The sequence below is a fragment of the Lethenteron reissneri genome, chromosome 52 (genome assembly GCF_015708825.2).
Source record: "Lethenteron reissneri isolate LAM-NWPU_2019-01 chromosome 52, ASM1570882v1, whole genome shotgun sequence".
NCBI lineage: Eukaryota > Metazoa > Chordata > Hyperoartia > Petromyzontiformes > Petromyzontidae > Lethenteron > Lethenteron reissneri.
This window is the reverse complement of record NC_083830.1, coordinates 11,315,133-11,330,340: the sequence shown is the minus strand read 5'-3', so window position 1 is coordinate 11,330,340 and position 15,208 is coordinate 11,315,133.

Genomic DNA, 15,208 nt, shown 5'->3' with positions numbered 1-15,208 from the left:
TATTTAAATCCTTTATATTAAGTTCGCGTGCTTGCTTGCTTGCTTAGGACCGTGCAAATCTTTCGGTCGTTTTTTAACCCACTTCCCGTGATCCAATCGAGCTGACATTTTCCACACAGACTCGTTGTGCCAGACAATTATTGTTCGTGAAAAAAAATTCCCAAAATTTTACACTTTTTAGGCAAAAAAAAATTTTTTTACATATATTCAAATAGAACGCATTCATGGCTTTGGCTGAACATCACAGTGCAAGAGCCCAGAGCGTAACCCCTCCACAGGCCGTGGTGGAGTAGCGCAGTTAGTAGCGCCCTCGCTTCCCATGCCAAAGGTCGCGGGATCGATCCCCGCGTCATCCACAGGCGAATATATTTTTAAATCCTTTATATTAAGTTCGCTTGCTTGCTTAGGACCGTGCAAATCTTTCGCTCGTTTTTTAACCCACTTCCCGTGATCCAATCGAGCTGACATTTTCCACACAGACTCGTTGTGTGTGACAATTAATTTTCGTGAATTTTTTTTCCAAAATTTTACACTGTTTAGGGAAAACTAATTAAATATTTAATTACCAATTGCTTAATACTGGCAGACAATCATCTGACCCATAGATTGCAGCCATCTCAAGCCAGAGGACGAGAGAACTCTAGCCGCCACGCATATAAAGGATTTAGAGTGAAAAACTTTGTTTTTACGGGTTTACTTGTTTCCCCTAATGTGGTGTGGCTCTGCAGGTTACATTTTTTTATGGAGTTAAATAGTGATTTGTGATCGCGGGCCACTGAGGCAGACTCCATGTCCTCAGCAACCAGCGACCACCACCCATCCTTGCAGCGCCTTACGGCTCTCCGAACCTCCGAGCGAAGGCTGCGGTCAACCTCCTCATTCTCTGACGTGGGATGCTATAGCCGATGAGAGTGGGCCTAACGCTTTTTCTCAATTAACCTGAACACCTCCTGTGTCAGCCAGGGTTTCTGGGGAGGTCTGGACCACGTACCCAAAGCAGCCATTGTCGCTGCATGAGTCACAGTCCTAAACCTCGCCCATTTACCCTCGACATCAGGAGGAGTGGGTGATGATGAAATTCTCGCTTGCAACTTTCATCAGCTAACTGAGACCAGGCCACTTTAGGTTGGAATGGGGTCCTGGGTGTACACCCACCACCGGAGTGGAAGAATGGCAGGCGCATCTTACAGATGACTAGTCGATGGTCAGAGGGCAGATCAGCTCCACGGTAGGTCCTGGTGTCAAAGACATGGGCTCGCATCCGCTGGTCCGTCACTATGTAGTCCAGCAGATGTTCTTGCTTGGACCCGGCATGCATCCATGATGTTGTGTGGGTGCGCCGATGCGAGAAGAGCGTGTTGGTAATTACAAGCCCATGGGCTGCACAAAAATCTAGCAGCCTTCTACCGTTGTTATTAAGCTGATCTGGCCCATGCCTTCCAATCACTCCAGACCAGGTGCCAGCATCATGACCAACTCGGTCATTGAAGTCACCCAACAACATGACTCTGTCCCGAGTGGCCACTTTAGCCAGCACCTGTGACAGGTAATAGAAGGCATCTCACTAATCAGCTTTGCCTGCATCCCTCCACGGATGTTCCTCTTCAGTGGGGGCAAAAGTAACCACGACCACCACTCCTCACCTCCGGTTGATTGGAAGGCGAGCCCAAAGTATTCTGGGGCTTACAGCTTCCCACACCTCACCGCCACGCTCCCACACCCCTCCATTCTTTTGTTCAGAAGTAGAGCCACAACCTGTTGTTTGGCAGTCTCCTGCCCCGAGTAAAGGACTGTCCACCCCTTATGGTGGCAGGAGCCAGAACCGGTCCACTGGACCTCCTGAATGTCACAGAGATCCAGGCGGTACCGGTCCAGCTCCCGACAGAGGAATGGCAGCCTCTCTGCCGTAGTGAGCGTTCAAACATTCCACGTGGCCATCCGTAGTGGTTTTTGTTGTTTCTGGAGGAGCCCCGAGGGTGAAGATTCAATCTCCTGGCTCCGCCAAATAGGGTTTGGCCAGGAGACGTCATAGAGGCCTGTCCCCCCGGGGCCTCCGGCACAAGCTTATTTGGTACACATGTATGTTTCATTCGTAGTTTAGTGGTCATGAATTGAAGGTTAAGTGGTTACCAGCCCCTCGCACCTGTCCAGAGCCTCCGTTTAGCCACTGTGGTGGTCACAGACGCCATGAGGGGAGAGGCCAATGGGCATTGGCCCTCACCCCACAGCGCTGTCCACGACAGTGTTGCCCATCCGGCACCGCGAGTAGGTAGGGGGTTGTTTTTGCCGGATACACGTACTCACACACACGCACACACACACCTACTCACACACACCTACTCACACACACCTACTCACACACATACGCACTCACACACACACGCACTCACACACGCGCCTACACACACACGTACTCACACACACGCGCACTCACACACACGCTCACTCACACACGCGCACTCACACGCACACACACGTATTCACACGCACGCCGAGTCTCTCCCCACGTTTGTTTATTTAGATTTTCGTTGTTTTCTTGTGAAATTGACACCTCGGCCGAGGAGCGACACCACTCACGCGCGACCCTAAAAACACCGACAACGAAGCCTCCTCCTCCTCCTGCACCGCCGAGTCAAAATTCACCATCCTCAATCTATACACGCGAGCTCGCTGGCGTGTGAGTGTGCGTGAGAGAGGGTGTGCGTGTGTGTGCGAGAGAGTGTGTGTGACGGAATGTGCGTGTGTGTACGAGTGTGCGTGTGTTCCTAGAGAGTGTGCTTGTGTGCGTGAGAGAGAGTTTGCGTGCGAGTGGGTCGTGAGATTGTGCGTGCGTGAAAGAGGGTGCGTGTGCGTGTGAGAGTCTGCGTGTGTGTGTGCGTGTGAGAGTCTGTGGGTGTGTGAGTCTGCGTGTGCGTGTGAGAGTCTGCGTGTGTGTGTGCGTGTGAGAGTCTGCGTGTGTGTGTGTAAGAGTTTGTGTGTGTGCGTGTGAGAGTCTGTGTGTGCGTGTGCGTGTGAGAGTCTGCGTGTGTGTGTGCGTGTGAGAGTCTGTGTGTGTGTGAGTCTGCGTGTGCGTGTGAGAGTCTGCGTGTGTGTGTGCGTGTGAGAGTCTGCGTGTGTGTGTGTAAGAGTTTGTGTGTGTGCGTGTGAGAGTCTGTGTGTGCGTGTGCGTGTGAGAGTCTGTGTGTGAGTGTGTAAGAGTTTGTGTGTGTGCGTGTGAGAGTCTGCGTGTGCGTGTGAGAGTCTGCGTGTGAGTGTGTAAGAGTTTGTGTGTGTGCGTGTGAGAGTCTGCGTGTGCGTGTGAGAGTCTGTGTGTGAGTGTGTAAGAGTTTGTGTGTGTGCGTGTGAGAGTCTGTGTGTGTGAGAGAGTCTGCGTGTGGGCGTGTGAGAGTCTGTGTGTGTGCGTGTGAGAGTCTGTGTGTGTGTGAGAGTGAGAGTCTGCGTGTGTGCGTGTGAGAATCTGTGTGTGTGCGTGAGAGATTGTGCGTGCGTGAACGAGGGTGCGTGTGCGTGTGAGAGAGTGCGTGTGTTAGAGTCTGTGTGTGTGCGTGAGAGTCTGCGCCTGTGTGTGAGTGTCTGTGTGAGTGTGAGGGTCTGCATGCGTGTGACAGTCTGCGTGTGTGTGTCCGTGTGAGAGTCTGCGTGTGTGTATGAGTGTGAGAGTGTGTGCGTGTGAGAGTCTGCTTGTGTGTGTCCGTGTGAGGGTCTGCGCGTGTGTGTGAGTGTGAGAGTGTGTGAGTGTGAGAGTCTGTGTGTGTGAGTGTGAGCGTCTGTGTGAGTGTGTGAGTCTGTGTGTGAGAGTCTGCGTGCGTGTGTGAGTGTGAGAGTCTGCGTTTGCGTGTGAGAGTCTGCGCGTGTGTGTCCGTGTGAGGGTCTGCGCGTGTGTGTGAGTGTGAGAGTGTGTGAGTGTGAGAGTCTGTGTGTGTGAGTGTGAGCGTCTGTGTGAGTGTGTGAGTCTGTGTGTGAGAGTCTGCGTGCGTGTGTGAGTGTGAGAGTCTGCGTTTGCGTGTGAGAGTCTGCGCGTGTGTGTCCGTGTGAGAGTGTGTGAGTGTGAGAGTCTGTGTGTGTGAGTGTGAGAATCTGCGTGTGTGTGTGAGAATCTGCGTGTGTGTGTGAGTGTGAGAGTCTGTGTGTGAGTGAGTGTGAGAGTATGTGAGTGTGAGAGTCTGTGTGAGTGTGAGCATCTGCGCGTGTGTGTGAGTGTGAGAGTCTGTGTGTGTGAGCGTGAGAGTCTGCGCGCGTGTGTGAGTGTGAGAGTCTGTGTGTGTGAGTGTGAGAATCTGCGCGTGTGTGTGAGTGTGAGAGTCTGTGTGTGTGAGCGTGAGAGTCTGCGTGTGTGTGTGAGTGTGAGAGTCTGTGTGTGTGTGAGTGTGAGAGTCTGTGTGAGTGTGAGAATCTGCGCGTGTGTGTGAGTGTGAGAGTCTGTGTGTGTGAGTGTGAGAATCTGCGCGTGTGTGTGAGTGTGAGAGTCTGTGTGTGAGTGAGTGTGAGAGTGAGAGTCTGTGTGTGTGAGTGTGGGAATCTGCGTGTGTGTGTGAGTGTGAGAGTCTGTGTGTGAGTGAGTGTGAGAGTGTGTGAGTGTGAGAGTCTGTGTGTGTGTGAGAATCTGCGCGTGTGTGTGAGTGTGAGAGTCTGTGTGTGAGTGAGTGTGAGAGTGTGTTAGTGTGAGAGTCTGTGTGTGTGAGTATGAGAATCTGCGTGGGTGTGTAAGTGTGAGAGTCTGTGTGTGAGTGAGTGTGAGGGTGTGTGAGTGTGAGAGTCTGTGTGTGTGAGTGTGAGGATCTGCGCGTGTGTGTGAGTGTGAGGGTCTGTGTGTGTGAGAGTCTGCGTGTGTGTGTCCGTGTGAGAGTCTGTGTGTGTGTGTGTGAGAGTCTGCGTGTGTGCGTGTGAGAGTCTGCGTGTGTGCGTGTGAGAGTCTGCGTGTGTGTGCGTGTGAGGGTCTGTGTGTGAGGATCTGTGTGTGTGTGTGTGAGAGTCTGCGTGTGTGCGTGTGAGAGTCTGCGTGTGTGCGTGTGAGGGTCTGTGTGTGAGTGTGAGGGTCTGTGTGTGTGTGTGAGAGTCTGCGTGTGTGCGTGTGAGAGTCTGCGTTTGTGCGTGTGAGAGTCTGCGTGTGTGCGTGTGAGAGCCTGCGTGTGTGTGTGCGTGTGAGAGTCTGCGAGTGTGCGTGTGAGAGTCTGTGTGTTTGTGTGCGTGTGAGAGTCTGCGTGTGTGCGTGTGAGAGTCTGCGTGTGTGTGTGAGAGTCTGCGTGTGTGCGTGTGTGTGAGAGTCTGCGTGTGTGCGTGTGAGTGTGTGCGTGTGTGTGCGTGTGAGAGTCTGCGCGCGTGTGTGAATGTGAGGGTGTGTGAGTGTGAGAGTCTGTGTGTGTGAGTGTGAGGGTCTGCGTGCGTGTGTGCGTGTGAGAGTCTGCGCGCGTGCATTCGGCGCTAACCGGAGGAAAACCGGTGGCCACTCTCGGAAACGGTTACCGGTTCCGTAAAGTCACGAAGCGATGGCAACCGGTTTTTCTCCTTCTTCCCTGGCCCGTCGGTTCATGAGCGCGCCGATTGTGACGCGCGTGAACCGACAGACCGCACGCCGCAGTGATCCTCGTGGTGTGTGATGGGGGGGGGGGGGCAGCCTCTTGGGGCTGTGATGAACACACGTGATGAACACACGTGATGAACACACGTGATTAACACATTTGACATGAACATAGCGGCCTCTCGTGGCTCTGCAGGGGGTCACGCGCGCAAACAAAGAGGCAAATGTAGCGAGCAGTGGTGGCGCAGCGGTTAGCGCACCGCGTTACTAAACCCTACCTCAGCCGATAATCGATTTCTCGCTCACGGCCCAAATCAGTGCCGGCTATCTGAATCGGTGAGACAAAGTGCTGAACCCACACCACCGCTTCATCGGCGTGCCGCTCCGGCCTGCACGAGGTGCTCGCTAACAGCACTTGCCCCTAGAGGCGACACGATGGTGGTGGGGGGTCCTTTGTCTTTGGCTGTGGAGACGCGCGTTTGAAATCGTTAGCCGAATGCCCGCTGCTGACTGCAAACCACAAGAGGCCGCTACACCCGCACGGGGAAGTAACACAAATAACGATGGCGCTGAAGCCCCCGGTGTCAAAGCAATCGTAACGACTTCACTCAGAGTATGAACACAGTGGTAATACCAATATACTATAGTAGTAATATCGTGGCAATACCTTCGGTGACCGACACAATGGGTACAAAACAGCAATAAGTAAAATAAAACTACAGTAAAAAAATTACTAACTGTAAAAAATAACTAAATGCTTAAGATGAAAGCACGAAACATTAACCACAAAAATAATAACCACTGCTACTGTACTCCTGCAACTGTTCTTTGGCCACTGCGATATTTAGTACGCACAGTACCCGTGTGGTGAAAGAGTACACGTGTGTGTAGTGAGAGAGTACACGTGTGTGTGGTGAGAGAGTACACGTGTGTGTGGTGAGAGAGTACACGTGTGTGTGGTGAGAGAGTACACGTGTGTGTGGTGAGAGAGTACACGTGTGTGTGGTGAGAGAGTACACGTGTGTGTGGTGAGAGAGTACACGTGTGTGTGGTGAGAGAGTACACGTGTGTGTGGCTAGGGGTACAGGCGTGTTGCTAGGGTTACACGTGTGTTGCTAGGGGTGCAGGTATGTTGCTAGGGGTACACGTGTGTTGCTAGGGGTACAGGCGTGTTGCTAGGGTTACACGTGTGTTGCTAGGGGTACAGGCGTGTTGCTAGGGTTACACGTGTGTTGCTAGGGGTGCAGGTGTGTTGCTAGGGTTACACGTGTGTTGCTAGGGGTACAGGTGTGTTGCTAGGGTTACACGTGTGTTGCTAGGAGTACAGGTGTGTTTCTAGGGGTGCAGGTGTGTTGTTAGGGGTGCAGGTGTGTTGCTAGGGGTACAGGCGTGTTGCTAGGGGTACAGGTGTGTTGCTAGGGGTACAGGTGTGTTGCTAGGGGTACAGGTATGTTGCTAGGGGTGCAGGCGTGTTGCTAGGGGTACAGGTGTGTTGCTACGGGTACAGGCGTGTTGCTAGGGGTACAGGTGTGTTGCTAGGGGTACAGGTGTGTTGCTAGGGGTACAGGTGTGTTGCTAGGGGTACAGGTGTGTTGCTAGGGGTGCAGGTGTGTTGCTAGGGGTACAGGCGTGTTGCTAGGGGTACAGGTGTGTTGCTAGGGGTACAGGTGTGTTGCTAGGGGTGCAGGTGTGTTGTTAGGGGTACAGGTGTGTTGCTAGGGGTACAGGTGTGTTGCTAGGGGTGTAGGCGTGTTGCTAGGGGTACAGGTGTGTTGCTAGAGGTACAGGCGTGTTGCTAGGGGTACAGGTGTGTTGCTAGGGGTGCAGGTGTGTTGCTAGGGGTACAGGTGTGTTGCTAGGGGTACAGGTGTGTTGCTAGGGGTACAGGTGTGTTGCTAGGGGGAAAGGTGTGTTGCTAGGGGTACAGGTGTGTTGCTAAGGATACAGGTGTGTTGTTAGGGGTACAGGCGTGTTGCTAGGGGTACAGGTGTGTTGCTAGGGGTGCAGGTGTGTTGCTAGGGGTACAGGTGTGTTGCTAGGGGTACAGGTGTGTTGCTAGGGGTGTAGGCGTGTTGCTAGGGGTACAGGTGTGTTGCTAGAGGTACAGGCGTGTTGCTAGGGGTACAGGTGTGTTGCTAGGGGTGCAGGTGTGTTGCTAGGGGTACAGGTGTGTTGCTAGGGGTACAAGTGTGTTGCTAGGGGTACAGGTGTGTTGCTAGGGGGAAAGGTGTGTTGCTAGGGGTACAGGTGTGTTGCTAAGGATACAGGTGTGTTGTTAGGGATACAGTTGTGTTGCTAAGGATACAGGTGTGTTGCTAGGGGTACAGGTGTGTTGCTAAGGATACAGGTGTGTTGTTAGGGGTACAGGTGTGTTGCTAGAGGTACAGGCGTGTTGCTAGGGGTACAGGCGTGTTGCTAAGGATACAGGTTTGTTGCTAGGGGTACAGGCGTGTTGCTAGGGGTGCAGGTGTGTTGCTAGGGGTACACGTGTGTTGCTAGGGGTACAGGTGTGTTGCTATGGGTGCAGGTGTGTTGCTAGGGGTACACGTGTGTTGCTACGGGTACAGGCGTGTTGCTAGAGGTGCAGGTGTGTTGCTAGGGGTACAGGTGTGTTGCTAGGGGTGCAGGTGTGTTGCTAGGGGTACACGTGTGTTGCTAGGGGTACACGTGTGTTGCTAGGAATACACGTGTGTTGCTAGGGGTACAGGTGTGTTGCTATGGGTGCAGGTGTGTTGCTAGGGGTACACGTGTGTTGCTAGGGGTACAGGTGTGTTGCTATGGGTGCAGGTGTGTTGCTAGGAATACACGTGTGTTGCTAGGGGTACAGGTGTGTTGCTAGGGGTACAGGCGTGTTGCTAAGGATACAGGTTTGTTGCTAGGGGTACAGGCGTGTTGCTAGGGGTGCAGGTGTGTTGCTAGGGGTACACGTGTGTTGCTAGGGGTACAGGTGTGTTGCTATGGGTGCAGGTGTGTTGCTAGGGGTACACGTGTGTTGCTACGGGTACAGGCGTGTTGCTAGAGGTGCAGGTGTGTTGCTAGGGGTACAGGTGTGTTGCTAGGGGTGCAGGTGTGTTGCTAGGGGTACACGTGTGTTGCTAGGGGTACACGTGTGTTGCTAGGAATACACGTGTGTTGCTAGGGGTACAGGTGTGTTGCTATGGGTGCAGGTGTGTTGCTAGGGGTACACGTGTGTTGCTAGGGGTACAGGTGTGTTGCTATGGGTGCAGGTGTGTTGCTAGGAATACACGTGTGTTGCTAGGGGTGCAGGAGTGTTGCTAGGGGTACACGTGTGTTGCTAGGGGTGCAGATGTGTTGCTAGGGGTGCAGGTGTGTTGCTAGGGGTACAGACGTGTTGCTAGGGGTGCAGTCGTGTTGCTAGGGGTGCAGGGGTGTTGCTAGGTTGCAGGTGTGTTGCTAGGGGTACACGTGTGTTGCTAGGGGTATAGGTGTGTTGTTAGGGGTACAGGTGTGTTGCTAGGGGTACAGGTGTGTTGCTAGGGGTACAGATGTGTTGCTAGGGGTACAGGCGTGTTGCTATGGGTACAGGTGTGTTGCTAGGGGTACAGGTGTGTTGCTAGGGGTACAGGTGTGTTGCTAGGGGTACAGGTGTGTTGCTAGGGGTACAGGCGTGTTGCTAGGGGTACAGGTGTGTTGCTAGGGGTACAGGTGTGTTGCTAGGGGTACAGATGTGTTGCTAGGGGTACAGGCGTGTTGCTAGGGGTACCGGTGTGTGCTAGGGGTACAGGTGTGGTTGCTAGGGGTACAGGTGTGTTGCTAGGGGTACAGGTGTGTGCTAGGGGTACAGGCGTGTTGCTAGGGGTACAGATGTGTTGCTAGGGGTACAGGTGTGTTGCTAGGGGTACAGGCGTGTTGCTAGGGGTACAGGTGTGTTGCTAGGGATACAGGTGTGTTGCTAGGGGTACAGGCGTGTTGCTAGGGGTACAGGTGTGTTGCTAGGGGTACAGGTGTGTTGCTAGGGGTACAGGTGTGTTGCTAGGGGTACAGGCGTGTTGCTAGGGGTACAGATGTGTTGCTAGGGGTACAGGTGTGTTGCTAGGGGTACAGGTGTGTTGCTAGGGGTACAGGCGTGTTGCTAGGGGTACAGGTGTGTTGCTAGGTGTGCAGGTGTGTTGCTAGGGGTACACGTGTGTTGCTAGGGGTACACGTGTGTTGCTAGGGGTACAGGTGTGTTGCTAGGGGTGCAGGTGTGTTGCTAGGGGTGCAGGTGTGTTGCTAGGGGTACAGGTGTGTTGTTAGGGGTACAGGTGTGTTGCTAGGGGTACAGGCGTGTTGCTAGGGGTACAGGTGTGTTGCTAGGTGTGCAGGTGTGTTGCTAGGGGTACACGTGTGTTGCTAGGGGTACACGTGTGTTGCTAGGGGTGCAGGTGTGTTGCTAGGGGTGCAGGTGTGTTGCTAGGGATACAGGTGTGTTGCTAGGGGTACAGGCGTGTTGCTAGGGGTACAGGTGTGTTGTTAGGGGTACAGGTGTGTTGCTAGGGGTACAGGTGTGTTGCTAGGTGTGCAGGTGTGTTGCTAGGGGTACACGTGTGTTGCTAGGGGTACACGTGTGTTGCTAGGGGTGTAGGTGTGTTGCTAGGGATACAGGTGTGTTGCTAGGGGTACAGGCGTGTTGCTAGGGGTGCAGGTGTGTTGTTAGGGGTACAGGTGTGTTGCTAGGTGTACAGGCGTGTTGCTAGGGGTACAGGTATGTTGCTAGGTGTGCAGGTGTGTTGCTAGGGTGCAGGTGTGTTGCTAGGGGTACAAGTGTGTTGCTAGGGGTACACGTGTGTTGCTAGGGGTACAGGTGTGTTGCTAGGGGTACAGACATGTTGCTAGGGATACAGGTGTGTTGCTAAGAGTGCAGGCGTGTTGCTAGGGATACAGATGTGTTGCTAGGGGTGCAGGTGTGTTGCTAGGGGTGCAGGTGTGTTGCTAGGGATACAGGTGTGTTGCTAGGAGTGCAGGCGTGTTGCTAGGGATACAGGTGTGTTGCTAGGGGTACAGGTGTGTTGCTAGGGGTACAGGTGTGTTGCTAGGGGTGCAAGTGTGTTGCTAGGGATACAGGTGTGTTGCTAGGGGTACAGGTGTGTTGCTAGGGGTACAGGTGTGTTGCTAGGGGTACAGGTGTGTTGCTAGGGGTACAGGTGTGTTGCTATGGATACAGGTGTGTTGCTAGGGGTACACGTGTGTTGCTATGGATACAGGTGTGTTGCTAGGGGTACAGGTGTGTTGCTAGGGGTACAGGTGTGTTGCTAGGGATACAGATGTGTTGCTAGGGGTACAGGTGTGTTGCTAGGGATACAGATGTGTTGCTAGGGGTGCAGGTGTGTTGCTATGGGTACAGGTGTGTTGCTATGGATACAGGTGTGTTGCTAGGGGTACACGTTTGTTGCTATGGATACAGGTGTGTTGCTAGGGGTGCAGGTGTGTTGCTAGGAGTACACGTGTGTTGCTATGGATACACGTGTGTTGCTAGGGGTGCAGGTGTGTTGCTAGGGGTACAGGTGTGTTGCTAGTGGTACAGGTGTGTTGCTAGGGGTACAGGTGTGTTGCTATGGATACAGGTGTGTTGCTAGGGGTACACGTGTGTTGCTATGGATACAGGTGTGTTGCTAGGGATACAGATGTGTTGCTAGGGGTACAGGCGTGTTGCTAGGGGTGCAGGTGTGTTGCTATGGGTACAAGTGTGTTGCTAGGGGTACAAGTGTGTTGCTAGGGGTACAGGTGTGTTGCTAGGGATACAGAAGTGTTGCTAGGGATACAGATGTGTTGCTAGGGGTACAGGTGTCTTACTAGGGGTACAGGTGTGTTGCTAGGGGTACAGGTGTGTTGCTAGGGGTACAGGTGTGTTGCTAGGGGTACAGGTGTGTTGCTAGGGATACAGATGTGTTGCTAGGGGTACAGGTGTGTTGCTAGGGGTACAGGTGTGTTGCTAGGGGTACAGGTGTGTTGCTAAGGATACAGGTGTGTTGCTAGGGGTGCAGGTGTGTTGCTATGGGTACAAGTGTGTTGCTAGGGGTACAAGTGTGTTGCTAGGGGTACAGGTGTGTTGCTATGGGTACAGGTGTGTTGCTAGGGATACAGATGTGTTGCTAGGGGTACAGGTGTGTTGCTAGGGGTACAGGTGTGTTGCTAGGGATACAGATGTGTTGCTAGGGGTACAGGTGTGTTGCTATGGGTACAGGTGTGTTGCTAGGGATACAGATGTGTTGCTAGGGGTACAGGTGTGTTGCTAGGGGTGCAGCTGTGTTGCTAGGGGTACAGGTGTGTTGCTAGGGATACATATGTGTTGCTAGGGGTACAGGTGTGTTGCTAGGGGTACACGTGTGTTGCTAGGGGTACAGGTGTGTTGCTAGGGGTGCAGGTGTGTTGCTATGGGAACAGGTGTGTTGCTAGGGGTACAGGTGTGTTGCTAGGGGTACAGGTGTGTTGCTAGGGACACAGGTGTGTTGCTAGGGGTACAGGTGTGTTGCTAGGGGTACAGGTGTGTTGCTAGGGACACAGGTGTGTTGCTAGGGGTACAGGTGTGTTGCTAGGGATACAGATGTGTTGCTAGGGGTACAGGTGTGTTGCTAGGGGTACAGGTGTGTTGCTAGGGGTACATGTGTGTTGCTAGGGACACAGGTGTGTTGCTAGGGGTACAGGTGTGTTGCTAGGGACACAGGTGTGTTGCTAGGGATACAGGTGTGTTGCTATGGGTACAGGTGTGTTGCTAGGGGTACAGGCGTGTTGCTAGGGATACAGATGTGTTGCTAGGGATACAGATGTGTTGCTAGGGGTACAGGTGTGTTGCTAGGGGCACAGGCGTGTTGCTAGGGGTGCAGGTATGTTGCTAAGGATACAGGTGTGTTGCTAGGGACACAGGTGTGTTGCTAGGGGTACAGGTGTGTTGCTATGGGTACAGGTGTGTTGCTAGGGGTGCAGGTGTGTTGCTAGGGGTACAGGCATGTTTGCTAGGGGTACAGGCGTGTTGCTAGGGGTACATGTGTGTTGCTAGGGGTACAGGCGTGTTGCTAAGGATACAGGTGTGTTGTTAGGGGTACAGGTGTGTTGCTAGGGGTGCAGGTGTGTTGCTAGGGGTACAGGTGTGTTGCTAGGGGTGCAGGAGTGTTGCTAGGGGTACACGTGTGTTGCTAGGGGTACAGGTGTGTTGCTAGGGGTGCAGGTGTGTTGCTAGGGGTACAGGTGTGTTGCTAGGGGTGCAGGAGTGTTGCTAGGGGTACACGTGTGTTGCTAGGGGTACAGGTGTGTTGCTAGGGGTACACGTGTGTTGCTAGGTGTACAGGTGTGTTGCTAGGGGTGCAGGTGTGTTGCTAGGGGTGCAGGTGTGTTGTTAGGGGTACAGGCATGTTTGCTATGGGTACAGGTGTGTTGCTAGGGGTGCAGGTGTGTTGCTAGGGGTACAGGTGTGTTGCTAGGGGTACAGGTGTGTTGCTAGGGGTGTAGGTGTGTTGCTAGGGGTGCAGGTGCGTTACTAGGGATACAGGTGTGTTGTTAGGGGTACAGGTGTGTTGCTAGGGGTACACGTGTGTTGCTAGGGGTACAGGTGTGTTGCTAGGAATACACGTGTGTTGCTAGGGGTGCAGATGCGTTGCTAGGGGTACAGGTGTGTTGCTAGGGGTACAGGCGTGTTACTAGGGATACAGATGTGTTGCTATGGGTACAGGTGTGTTGCTAGGGATACAGGTGTGTTGCTAGGGGTACAGGTATGTTGCTAGGGGCACAGGCGTGTTGCTAGGGGTACAGGTGTGTTGCTAAGGGTACAGGTGTGTTGCTAGGGATACAGGTGTGTTGTTAGGGGTACATGCGTGTTACTAGGGATACAGATGTGTTGCTAGGGGTACAGGTGTGTTGCTAGGGGTACAGATGTGTTGCTAGGGGTACAGGCGTGTTGCTAGGGGTGCAGGTGTGTTGCTAGGGGTACAGGTGTGTTGCTAGGGATACAGATGTGTTGCTAGGGGTACAGGCGTGTTGCTAGGGGTACAGGTGTGTTTGCTAGGGGTACAGGTGTGTTACTAGGGATACAGATGTGTTGCTAGGGGTACAGGCATGTTTGCTAGGGGTACAGGTGTGTTGGTAGGGGTACAGGTGTGTTGCTAGGGGTACAGGTGTGTTGCTAGGGGTACAGGTGTGTTGCTAGGGGTACAGGTGTGTTGCTATGGGTACAGGTGTGTTGCTAGGGATACAGATGTGTTGCTAGGGGTGCAGGTGTGTTGCTAGGGGTACAGGTGTGTTGCTATGGGTACAGGTGTGTTGCTAGGGGTACAGGTGTGTTGCTAGGGGTACAGGTGTGTTGCTATGGGTACAGGTGTGTTGCTATGGGTACAGGTGTGTTGCTAGGGGTGCAGGTGTGTTGCTAGGGGTACAGGTGTGTTGCTAGGGGTACAGGTGTGTTGCTAGGGGTACAGGTGTGTTGCTATGGGTACAGGTGTGTTGCTAGGGATACAGATGTGGTTGTTCTTGTTGTACATTGCTCCGCTGGCGGTTGGTCCACACTCGCTGCTCAACTCCGGAGAATCCAAAGGTCTTCTACGCAGCACAATAGTACTCACAGAATAGTACTCACTGGACGCACCGTCACACATCGTATAAACACGTTAATGTAATTTTTTTTGTCTTTTCAAAATATATATTTATATATATTTCTGACTTCCCTAAATATATATCTCGTCATCGTGGCTGCGAAATCATAAATCACGTAAATACAGCGTCGTAATAGCAAACCTGCAGTGACAACACCACGTGAGGTCGTGTAGCATCAACGTGGAGTGTGGGGTGGCATGGGTCGTGATCGCGTGGGTGAGTGGGTGGGTGAGTGGGTGGTTGTGTGAACGAGTGGGTGAGTGAGGGATTTAATGAATGAGTGGGTGAGTGAAGGATTTAATGAATGAGTGGGTGAGTGAAGGATTTAATGAATGAGTAGGTGAGTGGGTGAGCGGGTGGGTGAGTGAGGGATTGAGTGAATGAGTGGGTGATTGAGTGAGTGGGTGAGTGAGGGATTGAATGAGTTGGTGAGTTGGCTCACAGGGATGAAGTGATGGTGGTGGCAGTGGTGGTGAGGTGTGGCGTGATGATGGACAATGTTGATGGCTGATGGAGGGAAGAATTCAAGAGGTGGGTTGATGATGGGCTGGTGTTTCGTGGTGATCACAATGATGATGTTTTCAATAACGATGATGATGATGGGGGAAGACAGTTGATTATAGGGTTGATAGAGACGCGGGTTGATGATGATGGTGTGATGTGGATATTTGATGATGATGGTGTGATGTGAATAACTGATGATGTGGCTGCTAACAGCGTCACGAGCTGATGATGATGTAAATAATATACTTCACTGATGATATTTCAGTAGTGATGATGTTTGAGTAGTGATTATGATAATGCGTACTCATTATTGAGCAATCGCGATGAGAGGGTTGGTGTGAATGATTGTGGTGATGTTGGCGGTGATGGTGATATGAACGTTAGCTGACGATCCGTACACCTAACGACACACTGATGTAGAACACAAATACATGATATACAAACATCGATAATGATGATTATAGTCATCATCATCATCATTGTCAACAAAAGACTGCTTAGAGCCAGAAGCGAGGAGCCTTCCCCAACCTCCAGAAGCCTTCAGGTCGGCGGTCTCTCCGTGCACGGAGCGTCCCTCCAGCACCCGACGAGTGACACGCCACG